The sequence below is a fragment of the Triticum aestivum genome, chromosome 7A, assembly GCF_018294505.1.
Source record: "Triticum aestivum cultivar Chinese Spring chromosome 7A, IWGSC CS RefSeq v2.1, whole genome shotgun sequence".
Taxonomy (NCBI): Eukaryota; Viridiplantae; Streptophyta; class Magnoliopsida; order Poales; family Poaceae; genus Triticum; species Triticum aestivum.
The window spans coordinates 592388625-592407445 of NC_057812.1; positions in this window are offsets into that span (position 1 = coordinate 592388625).

The window sequence follows — 18821 nt, forward strand, 5'->3', positions numbered from 1 at the left end:
TTCTTCTTGGTGGGGGCAGTAGCAGAGGCTTCAGGATGTTTTCTCTTCCATGCTTCAGCCTCAGCAGTCCTGGTCTTCTTCAGTTCTGAAGCGGTTGACCTGGCCTCTGGCTTCGGGCCAGTCATGCTAGTTGGGAAGACAAGGGGATCTGCCTCCTGCCTTGGTGCTTCAGGTTCAGCCATAGCGGTCTTCTTCTGCTTCTTGGCAGCCATCCTGGGGTCGATGCTAGGACGCCCAAGGGCCTTGCACTTCCCAGCCTCATTGTAGACTTGCACACACCTATCAGCCAGGACCTTCATGCGCTCACGAGAACCCTGAGCTTCTACACGTTTCTTTAGAAAGGCTTCCTTGAGCTCGTGCAGCATAATCTTGAAATTCTTCACGTCTTGCACGCTGAGCTTGGCCATATGCTTCTTGAACTGAGATTTCTCAAAGTCAATCTTCTGCTTCAGTTCAACAATGCGCTGGGCGATAGCTAACTCTGAAGCAATGGCGCCATGGAAGGCGACACTGAGGCCAATGGGTAGTTGGAGATCGTCGAAGCTGATGTTTGGCATGTCAAACCATTCATCAATGAAGTTGTGAATGACTGTTACATCAAAGAGAGGCAGATCATTGAAGATTTTTGCTTCTTCTTTGCTCTTGATGAGTTGCTCAAGCGCGTCATCTGCAAGATCTTCATCACTTGACAGATCAATGGCATCATTGCGCAGAATGGCAGTAGCTGTTAGCTCTTGGCCGGTGTGTGGCAGAGGCATCTTGACCTTCTGGGGCTTGGAGATGCGTGATAAATCTTCGGACTGCACACTGTCTTCAGGAGGTGCAGTTGCCAGTGGCTTCGCCCGTGAGATTTTTGGTGAAGGGGAAGGCTTTGAAGCTTTAGGCGCTGCAGGCGCTTCATCTGATTCAGCGTTAGCTGCAGGCTCATTCACTGCAGTCCCTTGAACCAAGATATGGGTGATGAGGCCTTCAAGGTTGTAGAATGGACCGACGACATTGGGTTCTTCATCTCGTGTGCCATCAGCCCTTGGAGCTGAGGGACCAGGGTTGAAGTCTAGTCCCAATGTCTTCTTGTTTTGCTTCGCTGAGTTCTGGGCAAACTGGAAGTTGCGCTTGAACAGAATGTCGTCACGACACCATAGTAGTGACGATGGGTGTGCATCAACAGGCTGTGGCCCACGGACTATGCAGGGATAGAAGCCTTGTTCAATGGCTTCATCTCTGGATCTGGGTTGAAGATTCTTGTATAGGATTTCTCCCCATGGTCTCTTGATGGCATTTTTCTCAGCATATTCCTGGGTTACAAATCGGTATTTGAACCATTGTTCTGCCCAATATCTTCGAATCCATTGGATTCGGGTCTTGCACTGATTGTAATCCTCTTCAGGATCTGTCTTGTACAGTTCTGAGAGGTCATCTGGCAGATCTCTAGATGTTTCTCCATGATGCTTTCTGCCACCCTTCCTTGCTGATTTCTCTGAAGCCATGAACTTTAAACTGAAAGGCTTCAACACATTCAAAGGCTTCAAAGATTTTCGCTTGCTGGACAAACAGGAACTTGCTTCGGGAGAATTTATATGATGCTGTAAGAATTCTGCAAATGAATGGAGACTATGAGAAGCAAGGGATTCTCCCACGGACATGTACCTGTGACAGCATTAAGGTGCGAGGAAGGGGAAGAGGTCATATGCATTCTCAGAAGATTTTGAATATAAATCAGTTTAGAAGACATTGACCTCATCGCGCGAAGACATTCACTCATAGATAAGGAGTTGGTTCCAGATTTGTACGAATCCAGAGATCAGTACAAGTGAGGAATCTAACTACTTTGTGAAGCATAAGTGAATATACTAGGCATGTTATGATATGCAGTATGAGAGAGATCTAACTTGTGTGAATAGAAACTGCTTGTGGTAGAAAGTGACAAAGCCATAGGATCAATGGTGTCGTAAAAAGGAAGTTTTATTTACCACACTAAGAACTGCTAGATGGAGTGGAAGATGAGGCCGAGCAGTTCGATCTTCCGTGCCCTAACTTGGCGACGGAGGACACCTACAGTGGCGGCGGAGAGGACGATGTCCGTGGTTGGCGTGAAGACGGTGTCGGAGAGGTTGCGGCAGCGAAGCGCTTCGTCGCCGGCGTCGTCGAGGGCTAGCGGTGGCGCTAGGGTTCGTGCGAGAGTGGAAGAAGAGATAATGACCGCCGTGAAGTGTGTATTTATAGGTACAGGGGCGGCACTGCATTATTACACAGGTGCCCCTGGCGATTCGCATCTGAGGAACACGTGGCCATCATGCAGAATTTTGGGGTTTGTTCCACGTCCCACGCACGCCTGGATTGTCGGGTGGTCGTTCCTACTTCTCCGGGTTTCATGTGGAGGAATGAGCATTGAAAGTGGACTTAAGGTTTGTCTTTGTATCTTCTGCTGACAAGGACGTAGAGAAGACATTCGACAGTTTCAATAGAATGCATATGATTTGGAGAGATAGAGTTTGAGATAGATAGCATAGAGAGGTTAGGGTCCGATCACATTCACTTAGTTCAAAAGATTCAACAAGAAGACATAGCTATAAGTGAATGTTGTAGAGGACAGAACACTAGTATATATATATAATCAACATAGTGAAGATAATCATGAAGACATGTTGAGATTGAAGCCAAACCAAATGTGAAGACATAGCAAGGTAACGCCATGAGTGAAACACTTCAAAATAGAACATTTGGTGGTGGCGTTACCCACCGTATAGGAAGTATTAGACCCAGACACGGCGCACAATTATCGTGGCGCTCCGAAGTCAAATTCCACATTAATTTATTCACACTTAGAATGTATGTCTTCATTGATTGAAGATATACTTTACTTCGTGTGTTGCACATATAAGTCATCAATATGCATAAGGGTTAGGATGTGTGCCTGATCACAGGACATTTGAGGATTCCAGGATATTTAGCTCACACCGTAACTTGCAAATCTCTTCTCATCCAAGGGCTTGGTGAAGATATCTACCAATTTCTCTTCAGTGTTGACGTGTATGATATCAATATCTTCCTTCACAACATGATCTCTGAGAAAACGATGACGAATTTCAATGTGCTTTGTCTTCGAGTGCTGAACTGGGTTGTTGGCAATCTTGATGGCGCTTTCGTTGTCGCAGTAGAGTGGCACTTGCTTTAGATGAATGCCATAGTCCTTGAGCATTTGCTTCATCCACAGAAGCTAAGCGCAGCAAGATCCAGCAGCAATGTATTCAGAATCAGCAGTGGAGAGAGATACACAGTTCTACTTCTTTGAAGACCAACATACAAGTGATCGTCCCAGAAAGTGACATGTGCCTGATGTAGACTTGCGATCAACTTTGTCACCAGCGTAATCAACATCCGAGAATCCAACCAGATCAAACTCTGAGCCCTTTGGATACCATAATCCTAGAGTTGGGGTGTGAGCCAAATATCGAAGAATTCGCTTCACAGCTAAGTGATGCGACTCCTTTGGTGCCGCTTGCAATCGAGCACACATGCAAACACTAAGCATAATATCTGGCCTAGATGCACATAGATAAAGTAAAGAACCAATCATGGAGCGGTATACCTTTTGATTGAACTCTTTACCATTGTCGTCAGGACCCAGATGATGCTTGGCTGGCATTAGCGTCGTGAAGCCTTTGCAGTCTTGCATACCAAACTTCTTCAGGCAATCTTTGAGATACTTCTCTTGAGACATGAAGATGCCGTTGTGTTGCTGTCGTATTTGAAGACCGAGAAAGAACTTCAGCTCTCCCATCATAGACATTTGATATTGCTCTTGCATCATATATCCAAACTCTTCACTGTACTTCTGATTGGTGCAGCCGAAGATAATGTCATCCACATATATTTGGCACACAAACAGTTCACCATCATATGTCTTCGTGAAGAGAGTGGGGTCGAGAGAACCAGGTATGAAGCCTTTGCTCTTCAGGAAATATTTGAGTGTGCCATACCAGGCCCGAGGGGCTTGTTTGAGGCCATACAGTGCCTTGTTGAGCTTGTATACCATGTCAGGATGTTTTGGATCTTCAAAGCCAGGTGGTTGTGCAACATACACTTCTTCTTCAATCTTGCCATTAAGGAAGGCGCTCTTCACATCCATTTGATAAAGAAGTATGTTGTGATGATTTGCATAGGCCAGCAGTATGCGTATGGCTTCAAGTCTAGCCACAGGAGCAAATGTTTCATCGAATTCAATGCCTTCCACTTGATTATATCCTTGAGCAACGAGACGAGCTTTGTTTCTGACAACTTGACCATGCTCATCTTGCTTGTTGCGGTATATCCATTTGGTGCCTATTATGTTGTGCTTCTGAGGATCGAGACGCTTGACCAGTTCCCATACATTATTCAGCTCAAACTGTTGAAGCTCATCTTGCATAGCTTGAATCCATTCAGGTTCCATGAAAGCTTCTTCAACTTTCTTGGGTTCTGTTATTGAGACGAATGCGAAGTGCCCATAGAAATTTGCTAGCTGATTTGCCCTTGAACGAGAGAGTGGACTGGGTGCATTGATACTATCAATTATTCTTTCAATCTGCACTTCATTGGCAACGCGAGGATGTACAGGGCGAAGATTTTGCTCTTGCTGATCATTGTCATTGTTAGAAGGAATGTCTTCAGGCTGAGCATTGTCTTCATGTTGATCAGGTGTTGAGATGATAAGTTCTTCTTCAGGATGAGCTTCAGAAGGTATAATTTCTCCAGTTCACACTAGCTTGATTGATTCACTAGATGGAACTTCATCTAGCACATTTGGCAGTTGCTCTCTTTGTGAACCGTTGGTCTCATCGAACCGCACATCCACTGTTTCAATCACTTTGTAATGAAAGAGATTGAAGACTCTGTAGGAGTGCGAATCCTTTCCATATCCAAGCATAAAACCCTCATGTGATTTTGGTGCAAACTTTGAGGTGTAATGTGGGTCCTTGATCCAGCACCTGGCGCCAAATACTCTAAAGTATCTGACATTTGGCTTCTTGCCAATAAGGAGCTCATAAGATGTCTTGTTCAGAAGCTTGTGAAGATAAATACGATTGATTGTATGGCATGCAGTATCAATGGCTTCAGGCCAGAATTTTCTTGGAGTCTTGTATTCATCTAGCATTGTTCTGGCCATCTCAATGAGTGTTCTGTTCTTGCGTTCGACGACCCCATTCTGCTGTGGCGTGTACGGGGCTGAGAATTTATGTGTGATGCCCAAGGTATCAAGATATGTATCAAGGCCAGTGTTCTTGAATTCAGTGCCATTGTCACTTCTGATATGCTTTATCTTGGCGCCATAGTTGTTCATTGCTCGATTGGCGAAGCGTCTGAAGACATCCTGCACTTCAGTCTTGTAAAGGATTATGTGCACCCAAGTATATCTAGAATAATCATCAACAATGACAAAGCCATAGAGACAAGCAGTAGTAGTAAGAGTTGAGTAATGAGTGGGACCGAAAAGATCCATGTGAAGCAGTTCGAAGGGTCGAGTAGTGGTCATGATTGTCTTCGAGGGATGTTTGGCCCTCGTCATCTTTCCTGCCTCACAGGCACCGCATAAGTGATCTTTCTTGAACTTGACGCCCTCGATGCCTATGGCATGCTTCTTCTTTGCCAGGGTGTGGAGGTTCCTCATGCCAGCATGCCCAAGCCTCCGATGCCAGAGCCAGCATTCTGAAGCTTTTGCTAGAAGACATACGGCAAGCTGTGGTCCTGCTGAGGAATCTACCACGTACAAATCATCTTTTCGATACCCTTCAAATACTAGAGACTTGTCAGATTCCATTAGAACAAGGCAACGATATTTTCCAAATATTACGATCATGTTTAAATCGCAAAGCATTGAGACAGACATTAAGTTGAAGCCAAGGGATTCAACAAGCATGACTTTATCCATGTGTTGATCCCTTGAGATTGCAACTCTACCTAGACCCAATACCTTACTTTTACCAGTGTCAGCAAATGTGATGTGGCTCTTGTCGGATGGACGTAAGGTTGAGTCCATAAGAAGGCTTCTTTTGCCAGTCATGTGATTTGTACACCCACTATCAATAATCCATTCTGAAGACGCTGGTGTCGTACCCTACAGTGCAGTTAGGGGGATAGGCTTCACGAAGAGCATTGTGAAGCAAAAACATTTGACGAACCAGTGGGTTATGAAAGCTTAGATCCAGATTAGGACTAATAAGGAGAGTAGCAAGCGATTCAGGAATGAAGTACATAGTAAGACCATTCGGGCATTTGATCTTGTGCCCTACAAGATGTTTAAGGTCCCCAGCAATAGCGTCAGACGATTTTGGTTTTCTGCTGGAGACCTTTCCCTGCAAAAGAGAGTTAAGCTTTCTTAGCCACCCATATCTTCAAGTGTGGCTTAGAAGCAATAAGTCTAAGTGCAGCATCTGAGAACTTTGGCTTTGGAGCCCTAGCAAATAGTCTTGCAGGCGGACAATAGTACTCATAAGAATAAGAAGAATTAATAGTTCTTGGTCTTATGAACATGGCGGTTTGATGAACCGCTCTCATATTCATATGCCTGAGTATGGTTTCCCTGCAAAACATTTGCGTTAGTGCGACTCAGGTGAGTCCTCTGTCTGTATGAAGCCTTTGGACCGTATGAAGCCTTTGGTCTGCGGTTTGTCTTCTTCACGTGAGGTGTCATGATGACATTCATAGGAAGATTCTCCAGACACCTTTTCGGAACCCAGATCTTCTTCATAGGCGGTCCATTCCTGCAGTTAGTACCAATGTACCTGGCAAACACTTCACCATTCTGATTCTTAAACAGTTTATAGTTTGCATCAAAGGATTCATCAATGACAATGGGGTTAGCACAAGTGAACCCAGATAGAGTGGATGGATTTGCTAAAAATTCCTTTGCAGCAACCCATGTGGTTTTGGGGTACTGCTCAGGTTTCCAGTAAGAGCCATCAGCATTCATTTTCCTTATGAACCCAACACCCTCTTTCCTCGGGTTTCGGTTCAAAATCTGCTTTTTGAGGACATCACATAGTGTCTGATGCCCTTTAAGACTTTTGTACATCCCTGTTTCAAGCAATGTCTTCAACCTAGCATTCTCATCGGCAATAGCAGTGGAATCCTCAGCAGAGGGGTTAGTTCCCACATCAATAGTTGAAGATATTGCAACAGTAGCAGCAGTAGAACATTCAGCAACAGTAGTAGCATTATCACGCTCAATGCATTTAAGACATGGTGGTTCAAATCCTTCCTGAGCGGACCTGATCTATTCGGTGCAAAGTGACTCGTTTTCCTTATGAAGATCTTCATGAGCCGCTCTCAATTTCTCAAGATCTTGCTTCCTTTGAAGATAATCATAGGAAAGCTTTTCATGAGTTGTTGAGAGAGTTTCATGACGACTTTCAAGTTCCTCATATTTAACGTGAAGATTTTTTATGTCTTTAATTAAGGATTCAGATCGAGTCATTTCAGCACCTAACAGATCATCGCTTTTGTCTAACAGTTTTTGAATATGTTCCATAGCTTTTTGTTGTTCAGTTGCAATTTTAGCAAGTGTTTTGTAGCTGGGTTTTGAACCACAATCAGAGTCATCGTCACTAGATGTTTGAGAGTGATTAGTGCGTGTGTTTAACTTGGCACCGCGTGCCATGAAGCAGTAGGTACAAGCGGAGTAGTCCTTGTCATTTGCATCGATGTCGGTGATGAAGTCATTGTCTTCAGTGTTGAAGATGGACTTGGCAACGTATGCTGTAGCAAGACTTGCGACGCCTGAATCGGACTCCTCCTCAGACTCCACCTTCGCCTCCTCAGAAGCGGACTCCTCCTCTGAATCCATTTCCTTGCCAACAAACACACGTGCCTTGCTAGATGAGCTCTTCTTGTGTGATGAAGACTTTGAGGAAGACTTGGAAGAAGACTTTGAGTATTTCTTCTTCTTCTTGTCGTCAGAGTCATATTCCTTGCTCTTCTTCTTCTTTTTGTTCTCATTGTCCCACTGTGGACACTCAGAGATGAAGTGGCCAGGTTTCTTGCACTTGTGACATGTTTTCTTCTTGTAGTCGTGAGCAGAAGCTTCATCATTCCTTGAGCTTGATCGGGAAGACTTTCTGAAACCTTTCTTCTTGGTGAATTTTGGAACTTCTTCAAAAGCATAGCAAGTTCCCTTCCAATGTCTTCAGGATCATCCGAACTGCTGTCAGATTCTTCTTCAGATGAGGAGACAGCTTTTGCCTTCAAGGCACGAGTTCGCCCATAGTTTGGACCGTAGATATCTCTTTTTTCAGAAAGCTGAAACTCATGTGTGTTGAGCCTCTCAAGTTTGTCAGACGGATTGAGTGTCTTGAAATCAGGACGTTCTTGAATCATCAGGGCTAGGGTGTCAAACGAACTATCAAGTGATCTCAGTAGTGCCTTGATGACTTCATGTTTGGTGATCTTAGTAGCGCCAAGGGCTTGAAGCTCATTTGTGATGTCAGTGAGTCGGTCAAATGTGAGCTGGACATTCTCATTGTCATTTCGCTTGAAGCGGTTGAAGAGGTTGCGAAGGACACTGATTCTCTGATCTCTCTGGGTTGAGACGCCTTCATTGACCTTGGAGAGCCAGTCCCAGACCAGCTTAGATGTTTCCAAAGCACTCACACGGCCATACTGTCCTTTGGTCAGATGACCACAGATGATATTCTTGGCAGTAGAGTCCAGTTGAATGAACTTCTTGACATCAACAGCAGTGACACCTTCTCCAGCCTTGGGAATGCCGTTCTTGATGACATACCATAGGTTGACGTCAATGCCTTCAAGATGCATGCGCATCTTATTCTTCCAGTAGGGATATTCAGTTCCATCGAAGACGGGGCACCCAACAGAGACTTTAATTATCCCTGCAGTCGACATAGCTAAAACTCCAGGTGGTTAAACCGAATCACATAGAACAAGGGAGCACCTTGCTCTGATACCAATTGAAAGTGCGTTATATCGACTAGAGGGGGGGTGAATAGGCGATTTTTATGAAAGTCTTCAAAACATGGAAGTTATGAAGACAAACGATAGAAATAAACCTATTACCCTGTAGCATAAGGTAGACTACACTAGGCAAGCCATAGTCAAGTATTCAATAGAGTGAAAGCACAATGACTAATAGCAGCAATGTAGTAAGGATCGGGTAGGAAGATATTGTGAAGCCACACAGAACACGCAGTCACTCAGTGGAGACAAAAGATAGTGCGAACATACAATGACTTCACAAGGAGTAACAGTAAGTAAAGGGAAGGGAAGATGAAACCAGTGACTCGCTGAAGACAATGATTTGTTGGACCAGTTCCAGTTGCTGTGACAACTGTACGTCTGGTTAGGGCGGCTAGGTATTTAAACCTTAGGACACATAGTCCCGGACACCCAGTCCTGAACACGCAGCTCAGGACACCCAGTCCTCACCGTATTCCCCTTGAGCTAAGGTCACAAAGACCTCGCCCAATCACTCTGGTAAGTCTTCAAGGTAGACTCCCAAACCTTCACAGACTTCGTTCACCGGCAATCCACAATGTCTCTTGGATGCTCAGAACGCGACGCCTAACCGGCTGGAGGATGCAGAGTCCTCAAGAGTAATAAGTCTTCAGATCACACAAACAAGAAGACTTAAGTGATGCCTAATTCTCTTTGGCTCTGGGTGGTTAGGGCTTTATCCTCGCAAGGAATTCTCTCTCAAAGGCTTCGAGGTGGGTTGCTCTCAAACGACAAAAGCCGTACTCTGAATCTGAGCAGCCAACTGTTTATGGTTGTAGGGGGTGGGCTATTTATAGCCACTTGGCAACCCGACCTGATTTGTCCGAAATGACCCTGGGTCACTAAGGAACTGACATGTGCTCCAACGGTCAGATTTCAAACTCACACGGCAACTTTACTTGGGCTATAAGCAAAGCTGACTTGTCCGACTCTGGACAAGATTCGCCCTCAAAGTCTTCACTCGAAGACATAGGTTTTCTTTAAGCATCACTTCAGTCATTCTGACTGTTTCTCTTGGACCCCACTTAATAGTACGGTGGTTCCTATGACTCAACATAGAAGAAAGGGAACTACGAAAGATCTAAGTCTTTGAGCTCCATAGGCTTCATGTGGTGTCTTCTCTTGTCATAGTCTTCAATGTGAATATCTTCATATACCACCTTTGACTTCAATGTCTTCATACATTTTTTAGGGGTCATCTCTGGTAGCAAAACCGAATCAATGAGGGACTTCTACCTGTGTTATCCTGCAATTCTCACAAACACATTAGTCCCTCAACTAGGTTTGTCGTCAATACTCCAAAACCAACTATAGGCGCGCCCAATATTATTGTGGGCAAACCGTTAACGTTCCCGGGGTGGGCGATGTGGTAATAACCGAGGAGCATATTGCGCAGGCTGAATCGATTGGGATCACTGTTGGACAACTCCTCGATATCGAGCCCATGTCTCCGACTAGAGAGGAGGAAATGATACGGAAATATGCCTGGGGCCAAACTTTGGTCGAGCCAGAGGAGGTCAATAAGCTCCCAAAGAGAATGTATGAATTGCATCAATGGTACATGGACATTACCAAGATTTCCAATCGAGAGTCCCTCATGGTGAATGTCAACAAGGAGCATTACTACCATGAGAAAGCTGTGACCGTTGAGTATTCAGAACTATTTCAGCTATACAATAAAGACGCACTCGACAAATCTATCGTCAATTTCTATTATATGTAAGTGATTTCTTTCTGTAATTTAAGTCTCAAGCTAGCTGTAGTGATCATTTTGATCAATCATTACCTGTAATTATCCTCACTATATTCTTTTCTGTGGTATTATGCAGGATGAAGATTTATGAAATGAAAAAAGGTGGACGCTATGGCATTGGGTTCGTTGACCCAAATACCATTATTGAATACACATGGAAAATAGATCCATATCACGAAAAAGGTGTAGAGGAAAGCATGCTACAGTTCTTCAAGGAACTCAAATACAATGAAGATATACTACTTCCTTACAACTTCCAGTGCGTCACACTGTCTTGTACTACAAATTCTGTTTTTCCCTACTAGCTATAGCTACATGTTTTTGCTTACATATGCCCGCTTAACTAAGACATGCAAACGTGTGTGCATGCAAATTTCACTGGATCTTGTTTATCATTAAAGTTGATGAAGGAACAATTGAAGTACTAGACTCGCTACTTAAGAAAGCAAGTGACTACACCATCGTGAAGGGGATAGTCAACAGGTAATTTCAATCATTATTAACTATATCTCGGCCTATTTAATTAGTTCGTCATTTCCTGATAACAACTATTTAATAACCCATTTATTTATTTTCTTTGTCGACGGGCAGGGCCTGGGCAAAGTTCATCAGGGTCACTCCAGGCCCATGGAAACAAAGTCTGAAATGGTATCGACCCAAGGTAAGTAATTAAGTACTACTAGCTAGCTGCCATCTCTTTAATTATCATGCTTGATTAATTATTATCTGATCAAATTCCATTCTCATAAAGGCCCTGAAGCAGGCGTCAGGGAATGATCTATGTGCATACTACGTTTGCGAGAACATTCGCATGATGGCGTGCGAAAGGAGCAAATCTCAAAGACAGGAGTGGGTACGATATCGATTGTCAGAACACTATTCACAATTTTTACACCATTATCGATATCTTGTCACACAACTAATACACATGCATATTGATCTCCTTCTTAACAGTTCAAAGAGGTGCGGGACAAGCTCCTAGCACAGGACTGCATAGAAGCAATTCAAGAGGAAATAACAGGATTTTTGCTCGACCAGGTCATAGATCCCAAAGGAGAATACTATTACCCGCTACCGCCCCCATGAACCACTTCCAATTGTTATCGTGCTCCGAAGGCACCAATTAGCTAGGATAGTGCCACTGGCTCCGAAGGCACCAATTAGGAGAAATTGTATATATATACATGTGTGTATATATGTGTGAATTAATTAACGGTGGTTGTGAGACATTCGATGATATATATATACATATATATTATGATTGGTTCTACTAGAAATTCTATTTATATATATGCATAACGTGTACAATATGTAGTATCGTAAAATACCAGCAAACGAAAAATAATTAAATGGAAAACACAAAATTAAATGAAAAATAAATCATAAACCCAACCCCCCCCCCAACATTTTAATACCGGTTGGTGACACCAACCGGTACTAAAGGGCTCCCTGCCCCCGAAGCTGGCTTGTGCCACGTGGTTGCCCTTTAGCACCGGTTCGTGCTGAACCGGTACTAAAGGGGGGGCCTTTAGTGCCTACATTTTAGCGCCGGTTACCAAACCGGCACTAAAGGGCCTTACGGACCGGTGCTATTGCCCGGTTCTGCACTAGTGTTTGATGCCAACCGGTTGTAGTTAACATGGGCCTCCTATGGGCCATAGAAACAATGGGCCGTCTAAGGGCAGTAGAAACAATGGGCCTTCTACATGGGGTAGAAATAATGGGCCTTATACGGGTCGTAGACACAATGGGCCTTCTACGGGTCGTACCATCAATGGGCCTTCTACGGGCCGTATCATCAATGGGCCTTCTACGGGTCGTATGATCGGTTGGCCAAACATGGGCCAATAACAGACCACATTATGGCCATAAATGGGCTAGAGTTGAAATCGTCCGTTCATGGGCCAACCATAACGGGTCGTCGTTAATTGGTCGTATTTGATGACGATATGAAAACGGCCCAACTTATTAACGGGCCACAAACGGGTCGACTGTAACCACGGGCTGAATTTGGCCACAAGTAGAAAATGACAGTAACGGGCCATAAGTAAATGAATGCTGGAAATGAGCCCAAGAATAAATGGGCCTTGAGAAGGCCGAAAGATAACATGGGCTAGAAACGGCCCAACGGAATAATGGGGCGTTAATGGGTATAAAGTGATACATTGTTCATTACGGGCCAGTTTCACCATGTGCCGTTAATGGGTTTAAAGTGATACATTGTTCATTACGGGCCAGTTTTACCACAGGTCGTTAATGGGCCGGGAGTAATAAGGGCCTCATATGGGCCGAAAGACGTCATGGGCCATACATGGGCCGGAAGTTAAAACGGGATGGAATTATATTGGACGGCCCAGATGATGCTACTAGGCCTAATTCGGATAGATCGTAAACGGGCCCTGGGTTAGCGGGCTGTAAATGGGCTATATGCGAACAGGCCATTAACAGGCTTGCCATGGGCCGGCCCGCCACCTTTTGACCAAGCCAAATGGGTCGGCCTTTTCATAGGAATGGGCCTCTGTTGGGCCGTGCCATGTGTCGACGTATCATAGGCGCTTTGTGTCCAATGAGTGGATGACATCTGTCCCAACGGTGAGCCGACACGTGTTTCCTCCAGCCAATGATGATTTTACACGTGGAAAATCCCCATTGGTCGGTGCTGTTAACGGATTATCGAATCCAAAACTGGACCCGATAGCTTAACGACATTCCCTTACGGTACGGTGGATGCCACGTGTCGGTCACCCTTGACGAAAGCACTTCTGTGAAGCGCGATTTATCGTCATGGAAGTGGACACTTCCGTGATGATAATTTTGGTAATGTCATGGAACACTTCTAAGACAGCACAGGTATGACTATCTTGATTATGTCATAAAATCGTCATGGATGTACATGCATGACAGAAAATGTGACCTACTATGATAAACATGTATCATCACGGAAGTGTATTTTTTTGTAGTGTATGCACATCTTCAGGGGGAGTCTTTTTACTACTCATGAAGACAATGTCTTAAATGCTTAATCTTTCACATACTTTTACCCCCATTGAAAACTTCAACCAGTTTGTCATCAATCACCAAAAAGGGGGAGATTGTAAGTGCATCTAGTGCCACCCCTAGTTGGTTTTGGAGTATTGACGACAAACTTGGTGGAGGGACTAATGTGTTTGTGAGAATTGCAGGATAACACAGGTAGTAGTCCCTCATTGATTCAGTTTACCTACCAGAGATGACCCCCAAAAATGTGTGAAGACATTGAAGACAATGGTGGTCTGTGAAGATATTCACAATGAAGACTATGACATGAGAAGACATCGTCTGAAGACTATGGAGTACGAAGACATAGTTGTTTCGTAGTTTCCTTTTCTTCTTTGTTGAGTCATAGGAACCACCGCACTGTTAAGTGGGGTCTAAGTGAACAAAGTCAGAATGACTAAAGTGATGCTCAACCAAATCCTATGTTTTTGAGTGAAGACAATGAGAGCAAATCTTATCCAGAGCTGGATGAGTCAGCTTTACTTGTATCCCAAGTCAAGCTGATGTGTGTGTTTGAAATCTGACCATTGGACACGTGTCAGTTCCTTAGTGACCCAAGGTCATTTCAGACAAATCAGGTCAGGTTGCCTCCTGGCTATAAGTAGCCCACCCCCTACACCATAAATTGGTGGGTGCTTAGAGTTAGTGCACGACTTTTGTCGTTTGAGAGCAACCCACCTCCGAAGCATTTGAGAGAGAAATCCTTGCGAGGACAAAGCCCTAAACACCCAGAGCCAAAGAGTGTTAGGAATCACTGAAGTCTTTCTGTCTGCTTGACCTGAAAACTTGTTACACTTGAGGACTGTGAATCCTCCAGCCGGTTAGGCGTCGCGTTCTGAGCATCCAAGAGTCATTGTGGATTGCTAGTGAACAAAGTCTGTGAAGGTTTGGAAGTCTCCCTTGAACACTTACCAGAGCCAAAGATTGGGTGAGGATTGTGTGTCCTTAGCTCAAGGGGAATAAGGTGAAGATGCGGTCTTCTGAGTTGAATCTCAGCCTCCCTAACTAGACGTACAGTTGTCACAGCAATTGGAACTGGTCCAACAAATCCTTGTCTTCACCAAGCAACTGGTTCTATCCTTTACCTCTCTTTACTTTCAGTTTGTCTTCGTGAAGTCATTGCCTGGTTGCATGCTCTGATTGACTTCAATGTGTGAAGATTGTTGTTGTTTGGCTTCATACTATCTTCCATCCTGATCCATACTACCTAGCTGCTCATAGTCTTCGTGCTCTCACTTCATTGCTTACTTGACTATGGCTTGTCTAGTGTAGTATACCTTCCGCTGCATATCAATAGGTTCATTTCTGCTATTTGTCTTCAAAGCCCCCGTGTTTTGAAGACTTTCATAAAAATCGCCTATTCACCCCCCTCTAGTCGATAACTAGCACTTTCAGAGGCCCAACCTACTTTTCATCCTCCTAAAAGCCCATTGAGTTTTCTTGCGAAAATAGGGCCAGCGATTTACTCGGCCTATTAGAGTCTGAAATCTACTAGTGGGCTAGTTTACATTTAGGCCTGCTAACGGACCGATTATGTAGTGATTTGCATGGCGGCCCGATTATGTACCATAATTTTACGGTTTGGCCGGTTTACTGCGAAGACAGGATATATGTAAAATAACTGCAGCATCGTGAATAAGAAAAAACCTAGACTATACAATAAAGAAATTACGGCATATTTCATCCACTAGGAATCAAAGTTCACCACTATGATAATAAAGCACAAGCAGACAACAGATTACATACACTGGGCATCAAAGATCGCCACCAGTGCAAATAAACACGCCGACATTATTCATAGTTAAGACATTGCAGAATATCACATTGTGTTGTAGTGGGTAGGTTAACCACACCACTAGATTACGGATCAAGAACAGAAGCATACATGAAGTGAAAAACAAGATCACTTGCTCTGTATAGTTTAATTTACATGGTATGAAGAAGGAACTTGGTTGTACACCTGAAAACTTAAATTGAGAAGGACAAACTTTTGTTTATGAACTACACAATAAAAACTTTAAACATGCAATTTGATGCAAACACCAAAAATGAACAGCTATTGCAGTGATGACTAACCAAATATACACAACAAAGTTTGAAGGCTTGAGAAGGACAAACTTACATTATTGGTGAAAATAGGCTCTATAAAGCCCTTGTCCATGCTAATGGGGGGGGGGAATTCAAGAAGTTTACCACATAATATTCTTCATAAGCATTGCCTTTATTCTAAATTTTGTTAGGAGTAAATATAGATGTGATAATATAAGAAAAAAGGAGAATATTTAAGATAACATGAAGAGTGATGCTACATAACCAAGTAGCTATAAATGTAAGTATAGCGATACAGGCAAAAGGTACAGCCAAGAGCAATGCAGAGCTAAACTTCTTTAGGACCATCGGTGTTATGCAACCTTATGGTAAGAGTAAATATAGATTTGATGCGTAGAAAACGGAGGGAAAAGGAAAATAAGTTGCAGAGTGATGGTACATGAACAACTACCTACCAATATAAGCACACTAATAAAGGACAACAGGTACTTACAAGAACAAGGCATAGCTAAAAAATTCATTGGCATTGGATATATTCTACACTAATGTAACCATTCATACCTATCAGATAATTTGGAGCGAACAATTGAAAAGCAAGATATCATGCATATTGTTGTCAAATAATGAACTAGCTATGAATGCAAGTACAGTGATATAGAACAATAGGTACTAACGAGAGCAAAGCAGCGGGCAGCATATTTGCGATATCTTGACGTTCTTTTCAAACCAGAATTCTTCTTCAAGCTGATTTCCTACAAAAAAGATCCATTAGGCACATGCGAAATAATAGAAGTTCAAATTGTCATGTGATATCATAGACAGTGTGTCATCCTGGGAACGAGACAAGTGCATAACAAGGTTTTTCCATTCAATGTCTTCTAAATTTAGCACAAGAGACTTCACGAGAAATTCATTTATAGAATTGCCATCAAAGTATGTGAGGGAGTCCTAGATTAGGGGGTCTCCGGACAGCCGGACTATATCCTTTGGCCGGACTGTTGGACTATGAAGAAACAAGATTGAAGACTTCATCCCGTGTCCGGATTGGACTCTCCTTGGCATGGAAGGCAAGCTAGGCAATACGGATATGTATATATCCTCCCTTGTAACCGACCTTGTGTAACCCTAGCCCCCACCGGTGTCTATATAAACCGGCGGGTTTAGTCCGTAGGACAACATACAATCATACCATAGGCTAGCTTCTAGGGTATTAGCCTCTAGGATCTCGTGGTAGATCAACTCTTGTAATACTCATATCATCAAGATCAATCAAGCGGGAAGTAGGGTATTACCTCCAACAAGAGGGCCCGAACCTGGGTAAACATTGTGTCCCCTGCCTCATGTTACCATCCGCCTTAGACGCATAGTTCGGGACCCCCTACCCGAGATCCACCGGTTTCGACACCGACATTGGTTCTTTTATTGAGAGTTCCTCTGTGTCGTCACCGTAAGGCTTGATGACTCCTTCGATCATCGCTAGCGATGCGCTCCAGGGTGAGGTTTTCCTCCCCGGACAGATCTTCGTATTCGCCGGCTTCGCACTGCGGGCCAATTCGGTTGGCCATCTGGAGCAGATCGAGAGCTACGCCCCTGGCCATCAGGTCAGATTCGGAAACTTGAACTACACGACCGACATCTGTGGAGACTTGATCTTCGACGGATTCAAGCCCATGTTAGGTGTGCCGCACAGTCGCGACAAGCATGACGTAACTCTGCCATCGGACAATATTCAGGAGATCGCATCTGCAACTACTCCAGCCGTCAATCCAGAGCAAAGCGCGCCATCCGAGAGCGGAGGGATAGACCCCGCCATGGAGGCCACACTCTCAGTGGAGATAGAGCTAGATGCTGACTTCACCCCTTACGAGAGCCGTGTCGCCGAACCACTGGATTCATCTCTGGCCATGGACTCCGAGCCGCTTACATCCGTGCCCGTCGAACCCGACTGGGCGCCGATCATGGAGTTCACCTCCGCGGATATCTTTCAGCACTCGCCCTTCGGCGATGTGCTAAATTCATTAAGGCCTCTCTCCCTGTCAGAAGAACCTTGGCCGAACTATGTCCGGCTAGAATGGGATGCAGACAACGAAGAAATTTGCTGCCCACCCACCACCCACTTAGTAGCCACTGTCGACGATTTAACTGACATGCTCGACTTTGAATCCGAGGACTTCGACGGTATGGACGACGATGCAGAAGACAAATAGGAACCACCACCCACAGGGCGCTGGACCGCCACCTCAGCATATGATATATACGTGGTGGACACCCCCAAAGAAGGCAATGACGATGAGACAGTGGAGGATGACCCCTCCAAGAAGCAACCCAAGAGCCAATGTCAGCGGCGCCGCTCTAAGTCCCGCCACAGCAAAAGTAGTGATACCGGCACAGGAGATAATAACACTCCGGATAGTGTCGAAGACAACAACAATCCCCTCCAGCACGATGTAGAGCCGGAGGACGAACAAGCTAGCCCTCTAGAGCAGGCAGCAGAGGGAGAACCGGAGGAGGAAAATTACATGCCTCTCCCCGAAGATGAGGCGAGCCTCAGTGACGAAGAATTTATCATGCCTGAGGACCCTGTCAAGCAAAAGCGCTTCAAGCGCCGACTTATGGCCATGGCAAATAGCCTGAAGAAAAAGAACAACAGCTTCAAGCTGATCAAGACTTGCTAGCAGACAGATGGACTGAAGTCCTTGCGTCCGAGGAATACGAACTCGAGCGCCCCTCCAAGAGTTACCCAAAAGGCAGGTTGCTACCTCACCTCGAGGAGGAAGCATTGAAACCTCATTCACCAGTGTACGATGCGGCTGACCGGCCACTGCGTGGCCGAGCCAGAGAGGCGTTTTGGCCTGAAGCTCAGCCTGCACCCCGCCGCCACTCAATCAAAAATACTAAGGCCAGGGGCAACACACGGGACCTGCGAGACGTATTGGATAATAAGGCAAAAATCGCAAGGTCAATATACGGGTCATGGGCACGCGCGCCAACACGGGAC